The 21762-nt window shown below is 44.4% G+C and overlaps 1 pseudogene across 1 annotated transcript; it reads left to right on the plus strand.

Moving 5' to 3' along the window:
* The first annotated feature begins 2338 nt into the window (after positions 1–2338).
* On the plus strand, positions 2339–20992 carry LOC309543659 (annotated as a pseudogene). The gene is made up of 4 exons: positions 2339–2343; positions 4447–5390; positions 18156–18223; positions 20338–20992. The product of its transcript is annotated as an uncharacterized misc_RNA (transcript).
* Positions 20993–21762: the final 770 nt, after the last annotated feature.

Genomic DNA, 21762 nt, shown 5'->3' on the forward strand with positions numbered 1-21762 from the left:
AATCAGTGTCCATAGTGCTGCCAGTCAGTGGCCATCAGTGCCTAGATGAGCAGGCACTGACTGGCAGCACTATTGGCACTGATTGTGGGCACTGATGTTGGGCAGTAATTGGCACTTTATTTACATTTTCTATAATCAGGGGCATTGATAATCAGTGCCCTGATTACCTGTCCTTGTCTCCCCTATGAGGAGGAGCCGCTGATCGGCTCTCCTTGTCTCACACTCTGACAGTGTGAGGCGAGGAGAGCCGAATAACGACACTTCCTCATTTACATGTGACCGGTTGTGAATGGATACAGCCGATCACATGGGTAAAGAGTCATCTCATTGACTCTTTACCGAGATCGCTAGGACACGGCGCGGCCACAATCGCCGCTCTGCATGCCCCCGGGAGAGGCTGTTCTGGTGCGCCGTCATATGACGGCATCCCAGAACAATAGCTGCACCTCTCCGCCGTCATTTGATGGCAGGTGGGTAGCAAGTGGTTAAAGAATTTCTTGGGGTTTTTTTACTCTCTTCCGCTATAAGTCTCTCGTGTTCTATTTTAGCCGTATTGATATCGCCTTTACATTTCTTATTGCACTCCTTGTACTGTTGGAATGCTGCCAATGACCCCTCAGCCTTGTATTTTTTGAAGGCCTTTTCTTTCGTATTAATATGCCTTTTTATGTTGGAATTTAGCCACCCAGGGTTTAATTTTGCTCTTTTAAATGTATTTACCTTTGGAATGTTCTTTGTTCCCAGGGTTCTATCCCTTTTGATATTGTTTAGCAAAGAGCGCAGTTTAGGGAAGTTGGCTCTTTTGAAATTCAGTGTCCTTATATTACCCTTGTGTTTCCGATTACTATGATTTATACTAAAACTAATTGACCTATGGTCACTGTTTCCTAAGATGTCCCGTATTTCTATATCCGTGAGCAGGTCTGTATTGTTGGTAATCAGTAGGTCTAGTATCGCATTGTTTTTTGTCGGTGCATTCACCATCTGACCCATGAAATTGTCCTGCAAAACATTTAGGAACTGCCGAGCCTTGGATGAATGCGCGGTTCCTTCTACCCAGTCTATATTTCGAGAATTAAAGTCCCCCATTATAATGACATTTCCCATCTTTGCTGCCAATCCAGTCTGTGATAGGAGGTCTGCCACCCCATCCTCCCTCTGGTTGGGGGGCCTAGAACATATGCCCAATTTTACCTTCCCCACAGTGCCTTCCCTTTGAAGTTCTACCCATAGGGATTCTGCCTTGTCCATAGCTCCATTATTAATATCCTCCCTCATATTTACCTGTACGCTGTTCTTAATATACAGACATACCCCTCCCCTTTTTTACCTTCTCTATCTCTGCGATAAAGGGAATACACCTGAATGGTCACCAGCCAATCATGAGAGCTGTCAAACCAGTTCTATGAAATTCCCACAAAATCTAAGTCCTCCTCATACATCCGCAGCTCCAGTTCTCCCATCTTGTTGGCCAGGCTTCTGGCATTGGTATACAAACCACATAATTTTGTCCGGATACATACCATATCCTCGTTTGATGTTGTTTTTAGGCTGCTCTTGTGATTTTTCCCCATACCCACCTTGGGTTTAGGAACTTTGAGTGCCCTACCGCTAATGTCCCCATTTGTGCTCGCTGAACCTTGCTCCCCGCTGGTTAATTCTACATCTGTACCCTCCCCTCCATCACCTAGTTTAAAAGCCCCTCTAACTTGTTGGCCATCTTCTCACCCAGTACGGCTGCATCCTCCCCATTTTTGTGCAATCCGTCCCTACTAAAGACTGAGAAGTTGGCCCAGTTCTCCAGGAACCCGAAGCCCTCCTTACTACACCAGCTCCTCAGCCAATTGTTAACTTCCCTCATCTCCCGCTGCCTCTCAGTATTTCAGTATTTATGAAAATACTACCTTGGAAGATCCTGCTCCTCAACTTAGCTCCTAAGTCCCTGAAATCATTTTTTAGGACTCTTAATCTCCCTCTGACTTTGTCATTGGTACCCACGTGTACCATGACAGCTGGGTCTTCCCCAGCCCCACCCAATAATCTGTTCACCCGATCCGCGATGTGCCGAACCCGAGCGTCCAGTAAACAACAGACAACGGCACCTACGGTCATTTTGACAGATTGCCCGCTCTGTCCTTCTAATAATTGAGTCCCCTACCACCAGGACCTGTCTTTCCTTTCCCTTGCCCCCGCCCTCACTGGAGGAGTTCTTCCCCTGGCAGCAAGGGGTGTCCCTCTGCTCCACCAATGCTGGTCCCTGACTGGATTCCCCAACATCATGCAACAGAGCGTATTTATTGGGGTGCTCCAGCCCAGGTGCACGACAATGCCCGGCCTCATGTGGTGAGAGTATGACAAGTGCCTTGTTCTCTTCTACCCTTCCTAACTGTCACCCAACTACTCTGCTCTGATGCCTGCACCCTTGTATCTCCGCCCTCCTCTGTGCTTGCCCCTGCCTGCACCTGACGGGTACGTTCCCAGCTCTGCTTCAGTGTGGAGATTCTTCTCAGTGTTGTCTTCCCTAGATTCAGGACCCAGATACTGGTATGGACTGGGTAATGTGTTAGGATCTATACTGGTATGGACTGGGTAATGTGTTAGGATCTATACTGGTATGAACTGGGTAATGCATTAGGATCTATACTGGTATGGACTGGGTAATGCGTTAGGATCTATACTGGCATGGACTGGGTAATGTGTTAGGATCTATACTGGTATGGACTGGGTAATGTGTTAGGATCTATACTGGCATGAACTGGGTAATGTGTTAGGATCTATACTGGTATGGACTGGGTAATGTGTTAGGATCTATACTGGTATGGACTGGGTAATGTGTTAAGATCTATACTGGTATGGACTGGATAATGTGTTAGGATTTATACTGGTATGGACTGGGTAATGTGTTAGGATCTATACTGGTATGGACTGGGTAATGTGTTAGGATCTATACTGGTATAGACTGGGTAATGTGTTAGGAAGGAAAGGATGCCACATCATTTGATGGAAATGAAAATTATCACCCTACAGAGGGCTGAATTCAAAGACACCCCAAAAATCAAAGTGAAAAAATGATGCAGCAGGCGAGTCCATTTTGGTGAAATGTCATTGCAGGACCTCAGAATGGACCTCAGTAGTGTGTATGGCCCCCACGTGCTTGTATGCATGCCTGACAACGTTGGGACATGCTCCTAATGAGACCATGGATGGTGTCCTGGGGTATTTCCTTCCAGATCTGGACCAGGGCATCACTGAGCTCCTGAACAGACTGAGGTGCAACCTGGGGGCATCGGATGGACTGAAACAGAATGTCCCAGAGGTGTTCTATTGGATTCAGGTCAGGCGAATCTGGGGGCCATTCAGTGGTATCAATTCCTTCATCCTCCAGGAACTGGCTGCATACTCTCACCACATGAGGCCGGGCATTGTTGTGCACCAGGAGGAACCCAGGACCCACTGCACCAGCATAGGGTCTGACAATGGGTCCAAGGATTTCATCCTGATACCTAATGGCAGTCAGGGTGCCATTGTCTAGCCTGTAGAGGTCTGTGCGTCCCTCCATGGATTTGCCTCCCCAGACCATCACTGACCCACCACCCAACCGGTCATGCTGAACGATGTTACAGGCAGCATAATGTTCTCCACGGCTTCTCCAGACCCTTTCACGTCTGTCACATGTGCTCAGGGTGAACCTGCTCTCATCTGTGAAAAGCACAGGGTGCCAGTGGTGGAGCTGCCAATTCTGGTGTTCAATGGCAAATGCCAATCGAGCTCCACAGTGCCGGGCAGTGAGCACAGGGACCACTAGAGGACGTCGGGCCCTCAGGCCACCCTCATGAAGTCTGTTTCTGATTGTTTGGTCAGAGACATTCACACCAGTGTCCTGCTGGAGGTCATTTTGTAGGGCTCTGGCAGCGCTCATCCTGTTCCTCCTTGCACAAAGGAGCAGATACCGGTCCTGCTGATGGGTTAAGGACCTTCTACGGCCCTGTCCAGCTGAAACCGATTAACAACCCCCTCTGCTACTTCACTGACCAGATGAATATCCCAGCAGGAGTTTCCCTGACTTGATGCTATACTCTGATTATAAAGTGTTGAGCAGTGTATATGAGTGTGGAAAACTCTTGGTAATTTTTCTTGTCTTCTGACAGACGGACTCTGTGGTGGGAATAGAAGGACATCGGAGGAAGATGTGACTACAGAAGATAATGACATGGCATCTTCTCCAGAAGTAAATCCCGTTCCTCATAATATACATGACAGACCTCACCATTGGAGGAGATCATTGGAATCTCCTGATACTTCACATAGTCCTCTAATATCTGACAGTGCCGACGGGTGCGGGAAACCATCTCATCTCAGGGAATCTTCTTTATACCATACAGGAGAGAATTCACTATCATGTTCAGAGTGCGGGAAATGTTTTAAACATAAAAGAAACCTTCTTAGCCACCAGAGAATACACACAGATGACCTTCCCTATTCATGTTCAGAGTGCGGGAAATGTTTTAATCATAAAGGAAACCTTCTTAACCATCAGAGAATACACACAGGTGAGCGTCCCTATTCATGTTCAGAGTGCGGGAAATGTTTTAATTATAAAGTAAGCCTTCTTAGTCATCAGAGACTACACACAGGTGAGCTTCCCTATTCATGTTCAGAGTGCGGGAAAAGTTTTAATGTGAAAAGAAACCTTCTTAGACATCAGAGAATACACACAGGTGAGCGTCCCTATTCATGTTCAGAATGCGGGAAATGTTTTAGTAATAAAGAACACCTTCTTAGACATCAGAGAATACACACAGGTGAGCGTCCCTATTCATGTTCAGAATGCGGGAAATGTTTTAGTAATAAAGAACACCTTCTTAGACATCAGAGAATACACACAGGTGAGTGTCCCTATTCATGTTCAGAGTGCGGGAAATGTTTTAATGATAAAGGAGTCCTTCTTAGACATCAGAGAATACACACAGGTGAGTGTCCCTATTCATGTTCAGAGTGCGGGAAATGTTTTATTTGTAAAGGAAGCCTTCTTAGCCATCAGAGAACACACACAGGTGAGCTTCCCTATGCATGTTCAGAGTGCAGAAAATGTTTTAATGAGAAAGGAAGCCTTCTTAGACATCAGAGAATACACGCAGGTGAGCGTCCCTATTCATGTTCAGAGTGCGGGAAATGTTTTATTCGTAAAGAAAGCCTTCTTAGCCATCAGAGAATACACACAGGTGAGCTTCCCTATGCATGTTCAGAGTGCGGAAAATGTTTTAATGAGAAAACAAGCCTTCTTAGACATCAGAGAATACACGCAGGTGAGCGTCCCTATTCATGTTCAGAGTGCGGGAAATGTTTTAGTCAAAAAGGACACCTTCTTAAGCATCAGAAAATACACACAGGTTAGATTCCTTGTTAATATTCAGAGTGAGGGAAATATTTTAATAATAAAGGAAGCCTTCTTAGCCATCAGAGAATACACACAGGTGGGCGTCCCTATTCATGTTCACAGTGCGGGAAATGTTTTGCACTTAAATGTTTACTTTTTAGACACCAGAAAGTTCATATAGGAGAACGTCTCTAATCTTGTGCAGAGTGCGGGAAATGTTTTACTTAGAAAGAACACCTACTTACACACAGGTGAGCGCCCTTTTTAATGTTACGAGTGCGGGAAATGTTTTCCAAACAAAGGTTTATTTCTTAGAAACCAGAAAGTTCATACGGGCGAGCGTCCTATTTCATATCCAGAGTGCGGGAAATGTTTCACTCCTTATGTACGCTTCAAACGGCAAAGAATTAACACTTCTATTAGAGGCTCAGTTTTCATGTTTAGAGTGCGGGAAAGTGTAAAAATAAAGGAAATATAATGAAACATCAGAGTACGCCCCCTGCTGGTACTACAGGAAATGGACGCTGGATTGTAACGGGTGGAACTGTTTAGTCCATAAACAAATGTGAAACCACCACAGTCCACTCGGGGTTGGTTTACACCCGCATCGCCCTCTGACCCGCTGTGGGTTTGGCAGGCAGCTGGGAGCCCTTATGTTAACCCTGTAAAGCCCACGCCAGTACGCCGCAACCGTATGCATTGGGGCTGTTGCGGCAAACCCCATTCAGTTGAATACCATTGCCCAATGTGCCCGGGGGTGCGGGGTTTGCAGCAGCCGCAAATTGCAGTGGCATGTGTCCCGCCCCATCCGGCTGCCATTTAAGCTTAAGGGGGTGGTAAAATCATGACTCAACTGTCTACCTTTACCGATCCCTCCCCACATGAGGCAACAGGCAGGGAATCATGACAATACATGAGGCAACAGGCTGGTGATCCTGACAATATATGGTATGATATATAACAGACGGGCAATCATCATAATACATGGGGCAACAGACAAACAATCATGACAATACATGTTCTATTATGCAACTGTATGAGGACCTAACGGGAAATGTTTTATTCTTTTTGTGTTCTACTTATAAATATGTATATAGATCTAACCTACTGGAAGGAAAAAGATCACTGTAACATGCATTAACCCACAGCAGCCAATCAGGATTTATCTTTCACTGTTGAACCTTTTTTATTGGTTGCTTCATGTTGTTGCTCCTTTTTGATTTATTGAAGTAGCCGGCTTTTTATTGGTCCAACCAATGTATGATTATTAATACATTTGACACATTTGTTAATTCTATTATAAAAGATTTAAGCTTTATTTTATTCATATCATTACTGTGTGGTAATCGCTTATTCTGATCTTGTACAATAAAAACTCTTCGTACAATATTCTGTGCCGAGTCTTCTTTTATACCAATGATTAGATGATCGGTGATTGGAATGTGATCAGTTCATAGAGAGTCATCCATTGGGGTTTTATTAGTGAGATGGAGAGTGGAGAAGGCACCACATTGACAGCCATTGGAGGCCCTTTCTAAAGCCCTAAACTTTTTGGCAACCTGTCTATGACATTAGTCTTCCAAACTCTATCTCACTGAGCTAAGGCCAGAAGAGTTCCAGGAGTTCTTCTCTGTCCACAGTTCCCAAACCAAAAGGAGACATCCCCCACATCTTCAATCTTAAGGCCCTAAATGTCCTCAGCTGGGCCCAGGAGTTCCCCATGTAATCCACCAGGTCATAGCCTCTCTCTTTATCAGGGAGACATTTTGTTTTGACCACCCCATGTACTGTACGTCAGCTGCATTTTCGGGTCTGGGGCATGCACACGTGCCACCAGCGCCCAGCGGGAGCCAATCAGCGGGTCTGGCAGACATGATGTCCGTCGCCACCCGGCAGTCGTTCCTGAGAGAGCCAGAACAGTGGTCTGCCAATGTAAACAAGGGAGATCACCGTTCTGTGTTCCCCCTTAAAAATAATATTTTGCCGTGTGCGGCTAAAGTGTTCAGGTTTGGCTTGAAGAAAAGGTGACGACCCGAGCTTCCTGTATGATTCTGCTAAGCAGGAACACAGATCTCTGCCTTCCCACAGTTAAAGCACCTCCCCCACAGTAAGTAAGCACTCCCTAGGAACACATTTAACCCTTTGATTGCCCCTGATGTTTTTCCCTTCCCTGCCAGTGTCATTAGTAGTGACAGTGCATATTTTTTTTAGCACTGATCACTGTATTGGTGTCACTGGTCCCCAACAAAAGTATCAGTTAGCTGTCCGATTTGTCCACCACAATGTCACAGTCCCGCTATAAGTCGCTGATCGCCGCCAGTACTAGAAAAAATTAAAGAAATTCTATAAAAATATCCCACCGTTTGCAGACACAATAACTTTTGTGCAAACCAATCAATAAACACTTATTGGGATTTTTTATTTACCAAAATTATTTAGTAAAATACATATTGGCCTAAATTGATGAAGAAATTCGATTTTTTACATTTTTTTTTTTTTATTGAATGTTTTATGGCAGAAAGTAAAAAATATTGTTTTTGAGTCTTACATGGCACTTCATTGACAGCGGATGGACAAGAAGGCATTTGGTGTTGAATACAAAAGTGATGCAAGGGTCCCACACTGGGGAGTACTTTAAAGAAAAGTTTCTAGGCATGCTAGAAGAATGGGGAATCAGCAAAGACCGAGTGATGCTTGTGCTGCGAGACAGTGGAGCGAACATGGCTAAAGGTATGAGACTTGCTGAAGTGTCAGACCTCAGTTGCATGGCACACACCCTCCAACTGGTGGTAAATGATGGTCTGTTGAACCAGAAAGCTTTGCTGGACATATTACCATGCTGAAGAAGTGTGCAGGCCATTTCCACCATTCTGTTCTTGCCAAGCAGCGACTGAGGTGCATTCAGGAAGACCTTGGCCTACCCAAAAACAACCTGATACAGGCTGTTCCAACATTATGGAACTCAACACTACCCTTGTTACAAAGGATGCTGGAGCAGAAGCGAGCTCTCACCATATATTCTGGTGAATATGGACTTCGAGGACATTCTTGCCCTACTGCAGATCAATGGGACATAGTAGCCAACATTATAGAGACGCTCGTACCCATTGAGGAAGTGACACTGGAGGTGAGTCATTACGACTCATCTGTTTCCTCTGTGATCCCATGTGTGAGAGTCCTGAAGATGCTTCTTCAACAGAAGGAAGGACCCAACACACGTGGCATCAAAGCATGTAGGCAGGCCATGAGGGACAGCCTCACCAAAAGGTTTGAGAAGCATGAGGAGAATAAAAATGTTGTGCTTGCATGTCTTTTAGATCCTCGATACAAGAACCATCCCTTCTCTTCTGATGATGTATTGGCCAAGGCAAAGCAATGGCTGACAGAAGATATTCAACAGAAGGTGCAGGAGGTTCCTCCTGACGAAAAGAAAAGTCAAGAAGAGAAGGTTTCTGATGTGGAAGAGCAGGATGCAAGAGAAAAATGTCCAAAAAGACAACGGACAGAAGAGAAAATTCATCGTGGTCAAATAGATGCAATGTTCAGCGTTTTATTGGGGCCTCATGCAGAGGATTCATCAGAATCAGCAATAATGAGCCTGGATGATGAACTTCATCTCTATTTGAAGGAACCAGTAATTGACAGAAGAAGTGATCCTCTTCAGTGGTGGAAAGAAAACGAGGCACGCTACAAAAGACTTGCTTCCCATGCTAGAAGATACCTTTCTTCTCCTCCTTCCTCAGTACCAAGTGAGCGTGTTTTTAGTGAAGTGGCAGCAATTTATGAAAAGAAAAGAAGCCGTTTAACTGGTGAACATGCTGAAATGTTCTGCTTTCTGCACTAGAATATTGTTCTACTTAACTGGGAGTATTGAAGTGTAGTAGTAGTAGTGTCTGTCCACCAGTCCACTGAGTCCACTCCAATCCACTGTCTAGCTTTTGTCTAGCTTTTATTCTAGCAGTTTTGCACTGACTGCACTGTGCTGCAGTCAGTGCAAAAGTGATAGAAAAAAATCTAGACAGTGGATTGGAGTCAGTGGAATACTGCTGCAGTACTGCGCCACTCACTGCTGCAATAATTTTAAATCACTACTGCAGTCACTGTGAGTGAGTGCCCTACTGCAGCAGTATTCCACTGACTCCAATCCACTGTGTAGCTGTTGCCTTGCTTTTTTTCTAGCAGTTTCACACTGACTGCAGTAGTTGCTGTAAGTGCCATAGTGCAGCAGTATTCCACTGACTCCAATCCAATCCACTGTGTAGCTTTTGTTGTTGTCTAGCTTTTTTCTAGCAGTTTTGCACTGACTGCATTGCAGTAGTGATTTGAAATCATTTCAGTGAGTGAGTGCACTACTGTAGCACTTTATTATGCATTAATGCACAATCAGAATAATGTGAAACTAAATGTCCCTGCAAGTGAAGTTTTCCTATCAGTTCCTATGCAGTTAAGTTGTGGCGAAGGAGCCCTTAATGTTAAAAATGTAAATAAATAAAGTTTTACATTTTCAGTAACAGATTTGTGTTGAAACTTGTGTTTTTTTTGCAAAATTTTAAATGTACAAAAATATTGGCCAATATCGGCCAATACCGATATGCGATCGCCAAAATATCGTTATCGGCAACCGTTCGATCACTACTATGCACCCTGCAACCATGGGTTCAAATCCCCAGTAATATCACATACTGAAATTTTGAATCAGCTGTGAATGCTGTCACTTGGCGAACGCTTGAACGCCTCCGCTTCACAGGCATGTCCAATCATCTCAGCTGCATGTACTTATCACCAATTTTACCACCATTTAACAATCTGAAGACATAAAAAACATTGCCTTCTTCCCATACTGCATCCTGGTGCCACCTCTTTCCTAGGCAGGCAAGTGACGCACACATAACCCAGGACATCCACATGATGGAAGAAGGTGGCCTGGTCTGATGGATCACATTTTCTTTTATATTGCTCTCTGGTCCAGTTCTGATGCTCACATGCCCATTGTAGATACATTTGTCTGTGGAGATGGGTCAGCATGAGCACCTTGACTGGTCTGCGGCTTCACAGCTCCATACACAGCAAACTGTGATACCCATTTTATTGCTTTTAACATATCAACTTCAGGGACAACATGTTTACTTGCTGCCTAATAAATCCCACCAAATTGTCAGATGCCACTGTAACAAGATAACCAATGGTATTCATTGAACCTCTCAGTGGTTATAAATGTATGGCTGATCGGTGTAAATTGGCCGCCCTATGCGCATAGTGCAACAACGTGCTACGAAGTGAAAATGGGGACTTGATAACTAGAGAGGATAGTCTAAGTAGGATCTGGGTGAAAAGATCCTCAACACTAGGACTAAATTCTCAATTGTAAAAGAAAAAGGAAAAGATAGGAAGCAAAAAATCAGATAGGTATAGAGAGAGAGGGGGGAGAGGGAAAGAAAAAAAGAAAAGGAAAAAAGAAAAACAAAAACGAACGAAGAGAAAGAAAGTAGAGTAAGAGAGTGAAAGAAAGGGGGAAAAAAAAGGAAAACAAGAAAACGAGAAAAAAGGGGGGAATAAAGTAAAAAGGAAAAAAAGGAGAGAAATACAGAATGTGAGGATGGCTAGAAAAAAAGGGGGAAAATGGAGGGCTGGTGGGATTTTGACGGTACTATATATCTAGAAAGTAGATGACATATTTATAAAAAATACATGTTTATTATTCAACAAAATTTAAAAACACACAAAAAAACATACAATAATACATACAATGGGAATGTAAAAACATTATTGTATCCAAATTTGACATACACGTAAAGGAGCAGGCAATAGATATAAACACATGAGACGATAGCCGGTGGTCAAATGAGCACCTGGCATCTACCCAACATGTTTCGCGGACAAGTGGGTCCGCTTCTTCAGGGGTTTAATACCAAATAGTGGTCTTTTTGCCTTGTCAAATCCTGTGTAATAGAAGATATATATTAGAATACAACATATGAATGAATTGATGCGTCTCAAAGCCACTGCATATGCATGCACACCAGGGTCCCATGTCTATCTCACCCCATGCAGATGCGGGTCACCACCCAGTGAACGCCTCACCAACGGATGTGGAGGGGATATTGGCATGCAAAAGTTTGTGAAGTAAAAAGTTTTTTGAAGAAAGAGATTTTTATATATCAAAGGAAAAAAGGCAGGGGAGAACCTTCTTGCTATAAGCATAAATACCTGTATGTAGACAATAATGGATATAGTTGTCTCAAATGCTTAACAGAGTAGTGTATGTCACTCTCTGTAGAAATCAGAAAAGATTTTTTTCTAAATTAGTGTTCTTGGATAGCAGACAGACCTTTAAGGTTAGAGGTAGGGGTGGAGCAAAGTGAAAATTCAACTTACCAAGCCTAAGACAGTGTATCATCTGTCAGGCCAAACTGAAAGGACACTTGTAACCCGAGATGCTGTTTTGGAGTGCCGGGAGTCTTAATTCTGATTACAACAGTATGATACTGAGGTAACTTGCTCAGCCAGCATGGAGAGAAAGAGGGGGGTGGTGGGGGGGAGGGGGTAAAAAAGGAAAAAAGGAAGGGGAGGAAAGGACTGGAAAAGGAAAACAAAAGAGGGGAAAAATGTCTCCATGGCGTCACCAGCAGCGTGTAGTCTGGATGGATATACAGAGAAAGCAACATCAGGGACAGATTCGTAAAAAAATCCGTATTGGAGTCAAACATAATGGCTCAGCACTCCTTACCTCTAGGTCATCTGTCTGCATAGACAGCGGCATCTGAAATGATGATGCCGCTGTACTGGTTTTTAAGCCAACCCTCAACTCGGCGCAGTGACACACCTCCGGGCGGAAGTGACGTCAGTACGTCGAGTCAGGTCCCTAACAGCGTAGTCCAGGTGATGGAGCATGCGCCGTGCTGTGCACCAAAGTGCCGCGATAGCGGCAATGCACAGCCACCAGACCGGATATGAAGGGAATCAAGCCCCACAGTCTCGGCCGGCCCAGAGACCACACATCCGTTGGGGGTGCTGGGTCATGGCGACCCCTGCAGGGGGAGAAGGAGATAGCATGGGATTGCACGTATGCAGTGGCTAGAAAGCAACCTTAAAGACACATTTGTGTCAATATTCCAGCAATTGTATAATTAATGAAACAATAAACAATACATAAATTATATAGAACACCCTATTGAAGTGTTTACATATACAATGCATACTAACAGCCATGTGGGCAAGAATTGTCCATCTATGGCTGCTAGAAAAAATATATTAACAACATTTGAATAATTATCTGTGTAAAAAAGAGACACACAGAAAGCATAATTGACACATAGAAAATTAATGTCACTGGTATGGAATAAACAACTATTAGTTAGCATTCATGGGAAACCACAAAAGAATGAATTAGAAAGAGTGAGACAAAAGTAAAACACACTACCAAGGTCAATGGACTTGGCCTTCACCTCTCATAACTAAACCCATAGGAACGCAGGCCATAAAGGGGCCTGCTATTCCATCTTTCCGCACAATGTGGGAAACAGCACGGTCATTGGCAATTTAGGACGTATCCGGGAAGCAAAGCTCCGTTAAATGTTTTTGACAAGGCAGCATATATGTAACTAGAATGATAGGTCCAAAGGATTGGACCGTGGAGACCATCGGTCACATATAGGAAATGTATTGCAAGGTCTCAACTAAGATATGTGGTGACAGGATCAAAAAGAAGAACAATCAGTGATATATACAAAGTATATTGGTTATAAACTATAGATGATTAAATTATCCCAAAAAGGGTTTATAAGTCACCATTTCGTTGATTCCTGGGGGTCTGGTGGCATCTAGTGCTTCGATTCAATAGGACTCCTTTTGGAGTATGCGTCTGTCCCAATTTCCGCCTCGGGGGTCTGGGGGAACGACCTCCAGGACGAAAAAGGATACAACTGAATTGTTAAACTTATGATGGAGATTTATGTGTCGACTGACACTTGTCTGATACATGCCTCCCTCAGAATGGTATAAGTGGTCCCCTATCCTTTGTCCCAGTGTGCGTATTGTTTTACCGATGTAGTACGAGCCACACTGGCAGGTCATTAAGTAGACCACTCCTTGTGTACTACAATCAGCGTAATGTTTGGATTTTAGCCAGCGGCCGTTGGGTAAGCGAATGCCCTTGCCAGTGTGGATCCAGGGGCACCTGTTGCATGAGCCACAGGGGTATGTGCCCTTTTTAGTGTGATGATGGGGAGCCTCAGTGGTGTAATGGCTTTTTGTGAGGCTATCCCTAAGTGAGACAGCCCTCCTAAAAACCAAATTTGGTTTGGGTCCCAAGTATTTATTAAGGGTATAGTCCTGTGTCAGAATAGGCCAATGTTTAAGGAGCACATTACGAAGTATCCCTTCATGCGCCGAGAACCTCGTAATGAACCTATGATGGGGACTTAAAATATCTGAGGAAAGTCCTGTAAAAAGAAAAAAATACACATTTATGTGTCTTACTAATGTGCTCTGTGCTCCGCCAGCATCTGGCCTCTGAAGCTGGAGGTGTGCGGTAAACATGAATGGGGGGGGGGGGTCACACGTCCAGCTCCCCTCTGATCACAGAACTCCATGGTATTCCACCGGCTACACAAGGCCAAGCCACCCCACATGTGCGTCCTTACAGCCCTGATTCTGTGCTGAGCGCACACTCGCTGTGTTCTCCCAGTACCCTGACTGAGCTGTCACTGACAGCTCCCAATCTCTCTTTGTGATCGGGAGCCACAGGGATGAACTTCCAATTATGTGACCACTGTGACAGCTAATCACAGCAATTGTGTAATCGGGAAGCCACCTCCCAATGCTGACACCCACTTAAAGGGCCACCAGGAGGTTAACAAAATGCAGCCAAATTCAGCCTGTAAAGAAAATCATTATCACTTACCTCGGGGGGCACCACTGAACTCCGCTGTCTGCAAAAGATAAGCTTGCTGAAGACGCTTCCACATCCGGCATACTTCCAGGAACCCCACGGCACTGTGCCACCCCTTCCATTGGCCCCTATTTTACCAAATCCGCCATACTTCCAGGTACCCGGCAGCACTGTTCCACCCCTTCCATTGGCCCCTATGTCACCAAATCCGGCATACTTCCAGGAACCCCGCGGCACTGTGCCACTCCTTCCATTGGCCCCTATGTCACCAAATCCGCCATACTTCCAGGTACCCCGCGGCACTGTGCCACCCCTTCCATTGGCCCCGATGTCACTACTGTGACTTTTAATGGTGCAGGAGCCAATAGACAACAGGAACAGCAGGGGGCGCACTCCTGGAAGTGTGCTGGATGCTAAATAAAGACAAAGGAGCTCGGTAGCATGGAGTGGAAAGTATTTTATTTGTTTTAGGCTTTCCTTCTTTTTAGTGAGTCGCTTCAAAGTGGACCCAGCATCAGAATGTATTTTTTCATGTTAGGTGCATGTATGTCCTTGTGACACTTCCAAGTATTTATAACCTCTAAAGATATCACAGTACTCCTCCTGACATTGTATTCATTGGGTGGATGGAGTCATCTCTGTTCATATAGCATTTAGGGTCAGCAATTACTTCCTGGACTGAAATTCCAGCTCAGGTGACACAATTGTATGCTTACAACATTGGCCACACGGTGGCAGTGTTTTCCGAAAAATACAGCCGAGCTGCAGTTATAAAATTGGCCACACGGTGGCAGTGTTTCCCGGCAATACAGCCGAGCTGCAGTTACCACCGTGTGGCCAATTTTATAACTGCAGCTCGGCTGTATTGCTGGGAAACACTGCTATCGTGTGGCCAATTTTGTAACTGCAACCGCCTATATTCCTGGGAAACACTGCCACCGTGTGGTCAACTTTGTAACAGCAGCTCGGCTGTATTACCGGGAAACACTGCCATCGTGTGGCTAATTCTATAACTGTAGCTCGGCTGTACTGCTGGGAAACACTGCCACCGTGTGGCCAATTTTGTAACTGCAGCTCGTCTATATTGCCAGGAAACACTGCCACTGTGTGGCTAATTTTGTAACTGCAACCGCCTATATTCCTGGGAAACACTGCCACCGTGTGGTCAATTTTGTAATTGCAGCTCGTCTGTATTGCTGTGAAACACTGCCACCGTGTGGCCAATTTTGTAACTGCAGCTCGGCTATATTGCCAGGAAACACTGCCACCATGTGGCCAATTTTGTAACTGCAACCGCCCATATTCCTGGGAAACACTGCCACCGTGTGGCTAATTTTGTAACTGCAGCTCATCTGTATTGCTGTGAAACACTGCCACCGTGTGGCCAATTATGTAACTGCAGCTCGTCTGTATTTCTGGGAAACACTGCCACCGTGTGGCCAATTTTGTAACTGCAGCTCGGCAATTGCCATGAAACACTGCCACCGTGTGGCCAATTTTGTAACTGCAACCGCCTATATGCCTGGGAAACACTGCCACCGTGTGGTCAATTTTGTAATTGCAGCTCGGCTGTATTGCCGGAAAACACTGTCACCGTGTGGCCAATTATGTAACTGAAGCTCGTCTGTATTTCTGGGAAACACTGCCATCGTGTGGCCAATTTTGTAACTGCAGCTCGGCAATTGCCATGAAACACTGCCACCGTGTGGCCAATTTTGTAACTGCAACCACCTATATGCCTGGGAAACACTGCCACCGTGTGGTCAATTTTTTAATTGCAGCTCGGCTGTATTGCCGGGAAACACTAGCTAAAAACGGGTACCTGCGCTTATGGTGTTATATAATTTAAATTAGATTAATAAATTAATTAAATTAAGACAATGAGCTGCAGCTGAAGAAGAAGGATTGGTTCTAAAGTGATAATAAATGAAAGTGTCAGCGCTGCTCAGGTAATAAATAAATACTAGTAAGGTGTGTCAGTGTCAAATGAATCCCATAATATTAATAAAGTGCTAAATATTGTGCATAAAGTGTATCTGTGCTAAATAAATTGTTCATAAATAAAGTGCAATATATAATGTGCAGCATATATAAACAAATCTGTTATGCAAAAAACTTTTCTATGGTAATAAATAAATTCATTTAAATAATGTGCATTAAGTAATCCAAAAAAATCATTAAATCAGCAAAAAAAGTCTCTTCATTAAAAAATCTATGCAGTGTTCAGTAAAAGTGCTGATATGAGTGACTCTTCTTCATAAGCAGTGCCAGGTGGTAACACACACTGCTCCCCTCCTAGTCCCTCACTCACCAGACCTTTCTCAGCCATCCATGCTGAAACTCTGGCTAGTGAACACTTGTAAACGTTTCAGAACACTCTCAATCAGGCCAGATATGTGGCTATGGGATCCTCCTCTTCACTATTCACAGGGCACTATCTCTGGAAGTGACGTAACTTGCGGTCCACGAGGATGCGTTATATGGCAGGGTTGGACTGAGAGGCCATCTACTCTTCTCGGAGGTGATTGTGGTCTGCCACCGGTGAAGGTGACGGTCACCTTAGAGGGGTGAGTTGAGGTCCCCTGATACTTAGGGAGGTAACAAATGAAGTCTATGCCTAGCAGACGACAAGCAGTGGTGAGAGGGTGGGGGAGGTTGGGGTATGGACCTGGGGGAGAGTCTGTGTGGGGGAGACACTACCGCGTTGAGGTTCTCCTGGGAGGTTCTCCTTTTCCATTTTCCTATAAGTATTGTAGTACATGAGCATTGCACTGCGGTTGGGGGGGGGGGTGGGGAGTTGTTTTGGTTGCCTTGTTTGTTTCTTGTCTGTTTTTTTGTGTTATTTTTATTTCTATGTTTAAAAATCAATAAATTAAATAGAATATCTACGCCTATCCCTGGTGCAGCAAAAGACAGGGGCGTAATAAAATAAAGGAACATGTGCCACGTCCTGAATGTCAGAAATACAAAAGGGGGAGGAATAAATGGACTTTGAAGGCACCGTAATAAAAAAACACAACACTTTATTTTGGATAAGTATTAAAACCACAAAAGTATGTATCGACCGATCAACATGGGCAGTTTCATTGATCAGAGGATACAAATGATAGGTGAATGGGGAGGACCTCACCACCTAGAGCATACAATGCAACAAACAATACAAGATTGCATTTGAATGATATACAAAGGAGAAGTAGGGCGCTATACGCTGCACACAGGCCGCACCACGGTGCAGGCAACGCAGAGCGTCCTGTACAATATAATAACAGCTTCCAAAAGGAAATAAACCAATATATCCAATTGCTCTACATGTTTCGCCTGGTGTTCAGACTTCATCCGGAGCGGTTTGGAATATAGATTCTGTGTGGTAGGATACAATGAGATTAGTATAATAACATATCATCAGAAAATGAACATTGATGTCGCAAGTTGAGTATGTCCAACCAATTAACACATGTCGCAAATTAGAACACTAACTGGCAAATTGCTAGAATGTTTACAACGTGAGGCACTCTGGATCCTACGCCTCAATGCCACCTGCCGCCCAGGGTTGAATGAGGCACAGTCTTTCAAATCCTTTTTGTAATTCTACCACTCTCCCCTACCTTCCCTTTCCTAAACCCCCCCCCCTCCTCTCCCTTCTTTGGACTATTCCTGTGATTCATATATGGTTCATTGGACCTGGTGCGCATTTTCTGCACCCCTACTGTTCGATATATATTTTTTCAGTTTGAAGGTTGTTCCTTCTCATTGCAGACACCCATATGGTTGGGCTTTTGCCATGGCTGGAATTTTATTTGTTTATCTCTCTATATCTAACATCATTCATTCATGGATCTGATATTCAATATAATATATTCCTGCTTTTTCTTCTTTTTCTTTCCATAGGTGCGGCTGTCATTGGGGGATGTTGTTACGTCCTGGTTTCACTGGGTGGCGCTGCTTCATTGCCAACGGTCTGCTCGAGTACAATAGGTTTCACTGTGCGGCCGGGGAGCCACATTGTAACGCTTCCTGATGGAGGCTTTAGATGTGGCATATGAGCCCATTAGACCCTAGGGCTTCTGGTGGGCTCCTCCCCTCCCACGCTCTGCCAGTCCGGCGTTTCCTGCCCTTTTACGCACGGCTTTTTGGCGCATGCGTGGGTTGGACGGCCGGGGTCAGACTGACGTCACTTCCGGGTGACTCACTGACCCGGGAACAATTGAGCTATAAAGGAGGCAGCTACCCAGCCTCCGTTATGGTGGTCATTCCCCATCCGGGGGTCACTGATCTGTGTCCTTGAGGAGCATCTGGAGGACGCGCTGCATGGTAATTCTTATCTCCCTACTTCGTCTCTCTGCCTATCTAGAGTTCCAGTCTAGTCTCTAATTGTCTACTTGTTGCTAGCTTTTTTCATTTTGGAGGAACTGCCTGCTATTTTACTCTATGCCCTACGTCCGGCTATGTATGGGACAGGTAAGTATACACTGGCTTCAATACCGACATTGGCCACCCTTCACGGCCTCTGTCCTTAGACATTTGGCACTTCCCCCTTTGGTTTTACTCTTTAGGTGTTGGTGTTCCATATATCTAATTTACTTTCCTGATTAGGGTTCATTAACCCTGTGGGTGCTGGTTCTTGTCAATGTTGCTATGTATGCTTTCTGCATCATCTATTTTCGTGGGATATTTCCTGGCTTGGGTATATTGCTACTTGTCGCTATAATTACCCCTTGTTACATCTTTTTGATGCCGTTATCTGCTACTTTAACTGGCCCTATGACATCTTACTCCTTACCACAGGCATACCCTATATTGTGATTACCTGATTCTCTTTTAATCTGGCCATAAGCAGTGCGTGCTCCTCCAGCTACCTCAACAGGTCACCCCTCGTGATTACTAATTACAAGATTGGTTTCTTCTGGTGCCTATTGGTTGGCTCCAGCAACATCTTCCTATGGGTAGGTATTGTTACCTGACTTACACGATCCTTTTTGTCTTGCTACTTTCTCCCTTGTTCCCCACAGTGACCCCTTTACTCCTGAGACCCTTGAATCAGTGATCCATAGCCCACCCAGTTTGACCATGACTGGAGGGGAGCATACCATCTCCTCCCCCTCCTCTGTGCCAGCTGTACTATTCTAGATGTTAATTATGAGAACATTCTAGCAATTTGCCAGTTAGTGTTCTAATTTGCGACATGTGTTAATTGGTTGGACATACTCAACTTGCGACATCAATGTTCATTTTCTGATGATATGTTATTATACTAATCTCATTGTATCCTACCACACAGAATCTATATTCCAAACCGCTCCGGATGAAGTCTGAACACCAGGCGAAACATGTAGAGCAATTGAATATATTGGTTTATTTCCTTTTGGAAGCTGTTATTATATTGTACAGGACGCTCTGCGTTGCCTGCACCGTGGTGCGGTCTGTGTGCAGCGTATAGCGCCCTACTTCTCCTTTGTATATCATTCAAATGCAATCTTGTATTGTTTGTTGCATTGTATGCTCTAGGTGGTGAGGTCCTCCCCATTCACCTATCATTTGTATCCTCTGATCAATGAAACTGCCCATGTTGATCGGTCGATACATACTTTTGTGGTTTTAATACTTATCCAAAATAAAGTGTTGTGTTTTTTTATTACGGTGCCTTCAAAGTCCATTTATTCCTCCCCCTTTTGTATTTCTAAAAATCAATAAAAATTAATTTTCAAAAAAAAAAAAGGAGAATTCATTCTCATGTTCAGAGTGCGGGAAATGTTTTAAACAGAAAAGAAGCCTTCTTAGCCATCAGAGAATACACACAGGTGACCTTCCCTATTCATGTTCCGAGTGCGGGAAATGTTTTAATGGTAAAGGAAACCTTCTTCGCCATCAGAGAATACACACAGATGAGCGTCCCTATTTATGTTTAGAGTGCGGGAAATGTTTTAATCATGGACTAAGCCTTCATATCCATCAGAGAATACACACGGGTGAGTGTCCCTATTCATGTTCAGAGTGTGGGAAAGGCTTTAATAATAAAGTAAACTTTCTTAACCATCAGAGAATACACACAGGTGAGCGTCCCTATTCATGTTCAGAGTGCGGGAAATGTTTTGGTCATAAAGGACACCTTCATGAGCACCAGAGAATTCACACAGAGGAGCGTCCCTATTCATGTTCATAGTGCGGGAAATGTTTTAATAAAAAAGAAGCCTTCTTTACCATCAGAAAATACACACAGCTCAGGGTCCCTATTCATGTTCTGAGTGCGGGAAATGTTTTAGTCGAAAGGAAACCTTTTCCGGCACCAGAGAATTCACACAGGGGAGTGTCCCTATTCATGTTCAGAGTGCGGGAAAAGTTTTAATCATAAAAGAAGCCTTCTTAGCCATCATAGAATTCACACAGGGGAGCGTCTCTATTCATGTTCAGAGTGCGGGAAAGGTTTTAATAAGAAAATAAGACTTCTTAAGCATCAGAAAATGCACACAGGTGAGCTTCCCTATTCATGTTCAAAGTGCGGGAAATGTTTTAAGGAAAAAGGAACCCTTCTTAAGCATCAGAGAATACACACAGGCGAGCGTCCCTATTCATGTTCTGAGTGCGGGAAATGTTTTAATGAAAAAGGATCCCTTTTTAGCCATCAGAGAATACACACAGGTGAGCATCCCTATTCATGTTCAGAGTGCGGGAAATGTTTTACTCATGAAGTAAGCCTTCTTAGCCATCAAAAGAATACACACGGTTGAGCATCCCTATTCATGTGCCAGGTGCAGGAAATGTTTTAATCAGAAAAGAAACCTTAGCCATCAGAGAATGCACACAGGGGAGTGTCCCTATTCATGTTCAGAGTGCGGGAAAATTTAATTGTAAAGGAACCCTTCTTAGCCATCAGAGAATACACACAGGTGAGCGCCCTTTTTAATGTTACGAGTGCGGGAAATGGTTTCAATACAAAGTTTTATTTCTTAGAAACCAGAAAGTTCATACGGGCGAGCGTCCTATTTCATGTTCAGAGTGTGGGAAATGTTTCACTCCTTATGTACGTTTCAAACTGCAAAGAATTCACACTTATATTAGAGGCTCCGTTTTTTTATGTTCAGAGTGCGGGAAAGTTTAAAAAGAAAGGAAAAATAATGAAACATCAGAGTACACCCCCTGCTGGTACTACGGGAAATGGACGATGGATTGTAACGGGTGGAACTGTTTAGTCCATAAAAAAATGTGAAACCCCCTCAGTCCACTCGGGGTTGGTTTACACCCGCATCGCCCTCTGACCCGCTGTGGGGTTGGCAGGCAGCTGGGAGCCCTTATGTTATTCCTGTAAAGCCCACGCCAGTACGCCGCAACCGTATGCATCGGGGCTGTTGCGGCACAACCCCATTCAGTTGAATACCATTGCCCAATGTGATGGGGGGTGTGAGGTTTGCAGCAGCTGCAAATTGCAGTGCCATGTGTACCGCCCCATCCGGCTGCCATGTAAGCTTAAGGGGGTGGTAAAATCATGACTTAACTGTCT

This window comes from Pelophylax lessonae, assembly GCF_965119305.1.
Source record: "Pelophylax lessonae genome assembly, contig: HAP1_SCAFFOLD_273, whole genome shotgun sequence".
Lineage (NCBI taxonomy): Eukaryota > Metazoa > Chordata > Amphibia > Anura > Ranidae > Pelophylax > Pelophylax lessonae.